This window comes from Bos taurus, chromosome X (genome assembly GCF_002263795.3).
Source record: "Bos taurus isolate L1 Dominette 01449 registration number 42190680 breed Hereford chromosome X, ARS-UCD2.0, whole genome shotgun sequence".
Taxonomy (NCBI): domain Eukaryota; kingdom Metazoa; phylum Chordata; class Mammalia; order Artiodactyla; family Bovidae; genus Bos; species Bos taurus.
In genome coordinates, this window is record NC_037357.1 from 55,092,867 (window position 1) to 55,096,254 (window position 3,388).

A 3,388-nucleotide genomic window follows, 5' to 3' on the forward strand; every position below is an offset into this window, starting at 1 on the left:
AGCTGACTCATTTGAAAAGGCCCTGATGCTGGTAGAGATTGAGGGCAGGAGGAGGAGAGGATGAGATGGTTGGATGGCAACACCGACTCAAAGGACATGGGTTTGGGTAGACTCCGGCAGTTGGTGATGGACAGGGAGGCCTGGTGTGCTGCGGTTCATGGGGTCACAAAGAGTCGGACATGACTGAGTGACTGAACTGAACTGAACTGAACTCAGTTGTATGTATGTTTATATATATCTTACTTTTCAGATTCTTTTTCCTTATTGGTTATTACAAAATATTGAGTATAGTTTACTGTGTTAAATGTTACGTCTTTGTTGGTTATATATGTAATGTATAGTAGTATGTATATTGGAGAAGGCAATGGCACCCCACTCATTGCACCCAGTACTCTTGCCTGGAAAATCCCATAGATGGAGGAACCTGGTAGGCTGTAGTCCATGCGGTCGCTGGGAGTCAGACACGACTGAGTGACTTCACTTTGACTTTTCACTTTCATGCATTGGAGGAGGAAATGGCAACCCACTCCAGTATAGAGTGATTCCAGCCTAGAGAATCCCAGGGGTGGGGTAGCCTGGTGGGCTGCCATCTATGTGGTCGCACAGAGTTGGACACGACTGAAGCGACTTAGCAGCAGCAGCAGCAGTATGTATATGGCAACCCACTCCAGTGTTCTTGCCTGGAGAATCCCAAGCATGGCAGAGCTTGGTGGGCTGCCGTCTATGGGGTCGCACAGAGTCGGACACGACTGAAGCGACTTAGCAGCAGCAGCAGTGTGTATATGTTAATTCTAAACGACTTTTTATTTTAGATTTCACTGTTTTGTATTTCACTTTTGATTCTTTTTTAAATGTATTTTTAGTTGAAGGATAATTGCTTTACAATGTTATGTTGATTGCTACTGTACAACAACGTGAATCAGCATATATTCCCTCCCTCCTACCCCCTCATCCCAGCCCTCTAGGTTGTCACAGAGCACCAGGCTGAGGTGCATGAGCCTAGAACCTGTTATACAGAGTGAAGTAAGTCAGAAAGAAAACAAATTCGTATATTAGCACATATATATGGAATCTAGAAAAATGGTACTGATGAACCTCTGTGAAGGGCAGGAATAAAGACACAGACATAGAGAATGGACTTTTGGACACAGAAATGGAAGGGGAGGGAAGAGTAAGATTGACGTGTGTGTGTGTGTGTGTGTGTGTGTGTGTGTGTGTAAAATAGATTCGCTAGTGGGAAGCTGCTGTATAGCACAGGGAGCTCAGCTCAGTGCTCTCTGCCTTCTATACAAGACTTCCATTAGTTTATCCATACAATACACCAATTTCTTCTAATGTTATTGAGGAGATAACAAAATAGCTTTTACAATCCTTGGGACCGTCACACGGTTTACACAGTCAGACTAAAGTTTGTACATCACTGTAATGCAAAATAACTATGGGCGTTACAAGAAAAGATTGCTTGGGTTTTTTATCTATCCTGTCATCCTCCAGTCCCACATCAAGGACTGTGGAGAGGACTTGGAGGGCAGTGGTTCTTCCAGTGGTCAAAATACTGCCCATGCTTTAGGTTATATTAAATTCGTGCCCCTATGGCATAACTGCGCCATATTTAAGTTCACAGCAAATGATGGGACCATCAACAGAGACAATTCTATTTCTTCTGGTGTGCAATTCCACACGAGATACAGCCCAATTATTGGTTTTCACAGGCATGAGAGCACAGGCAATGCCATGAATAGAGAAGAAACATTCACCCGGTACTTTCATTTTTTCCTGTCTCCCTCGGACAAAACCCAGAGCTTAGCCACCTCCTTCTTGATCCTGATGAGAACCTGATGTGAACCAGTGATTCTGAAACCATCCTTTAGCCTGTGTTCATCATCATCCAGTATAAAGCCAAGCAAAACCACTCTCTGGAGAAAGAGGTGACCTTATCAGCCACCCTGGTACTTTGCTCCTCAAAAGGCACCGTGGAACCCAGGAGGTGGACCTAAACCCCTCCCAGACCAGACCATGTGAACAATACCAGGGACAATCAGGCTCCCTACTGCTGGCTATAGGTGACCTCCAACTTTAAGTCCTATCCTGTTACCATGGTCCTTCTCACCTGAGAAGTTCCTACCCTTGCTAGTGCTGACTCTATGTCTCTTGGCAGTTCACCAGCCCTAGTAATCTCCGCACTACTGTTGACAAGGTCTGTCTGGAAACTATACCACATGCACCTAACAGGGTGTCTTACAACACAGGTCAGATTGGAGGCAATGGGAACCATGCTGTTGGCTATTCACATTGGTCAGTCCTGCTAAATGACCACAGATACCAACACTGAGGCTAGCAACCTTCTCCTGTCTCTTCTACTACAAGCAACACCCATTCTGGGTAAGCTAGACACTTTAGATACCACTTGTGACTCATAGATGGTTCTAAACCCGCAGGGCCAACTCTGACCTCAAATCAGATGAGACTGACTGTGATTAAGTAGTGCCATTAACCACATAGAGCCACTGCCTCTTGAGATTTATGTAAGGAATTGCCCAGAAATAGTATGTACCCAGTATTACAACCAGGATGCTTGTGATGAGTGCAATCATATGAAAAGTGCTGTAATGCAGAGCTATACCAACAAACTCTATGGGATTACAGTTAGATAAAATTATAGCTCTTGCTAATCCCTGACAATAATGACTAATGTAAACCCTGCCAAAATGTATATCTTTACAAATGTTGGTTTCTTTTCTTATCAGTTGTTAATATAACGTCTTTTCCTCTCTTTCCAGTACAAGTCCCATTTATTGAAGCTTGCACTCAAAGAAGTTCGTCTAAGTGACCAAGGACAATTTACCATGAATTTCCTCCCTGGTTGGGAATTTAATTTATTTATTGACTTGATAATATTATTGTTTTTTTTTTTTATTTTTTGCTGTACTAGGTCTTTGTTGCTGCACGGGCTTTTCTTTGTTGTGGAAAGTGGGCCTATAATTCGTTGTAGTGCAGGGCTTCTCATTATGGTGACTCCTCTTATTGTGGAGCTCGGGCTCTAGGGCATGTGGGCTTCATAGTTGTTGCTCATGAGCTCAATAGTTGCAGTTCCTGGGCTCCCGAGCACAGTCTTAATAGTTGTGGTGCACAGACTTAGCTGCTCCACGCTACGTGGGATATTCCTAGACAGGGTTCAAAACCTAAAACATTGCAGGTGGATTCTTTACCACTGATCCAACCAGGGAAGCCCCATGGCCACTTATAATTGATTGTGTATATATGTATGCACCACACATGCACACACACACACACACACACACACACACACACAGCATACTTACTTATTAGGAAGGAATGTAGACCACATAAGTATCCAGGACAAGGCATATCTAAAGAGTCAGGGAGC

At 43.8% G+C, this 3,388-nt stretch overlaps 1 long non-coding RNA gene across 1 annotated transcript; it reads left to right on the forward strand.

Annotated features, from left to right (window-relative positions):
• Positions 1–1,920: 1,920 nt before the first annotated feature.
• On the forward strand, positions 1,921–2,996 carry LOC112445133 (uncharacterized). The gene is made up of 2 exons (XR_003033519.2): positions 1,921–2,382; positions 2,781–2,996. It is a non-coding gene; the product is annotated as an uncharacterized lncRNA (long non-coding RNA).
• The last annotated feature ends 392 nt before the right edge of the window (positions 2,997–3,388 follow it).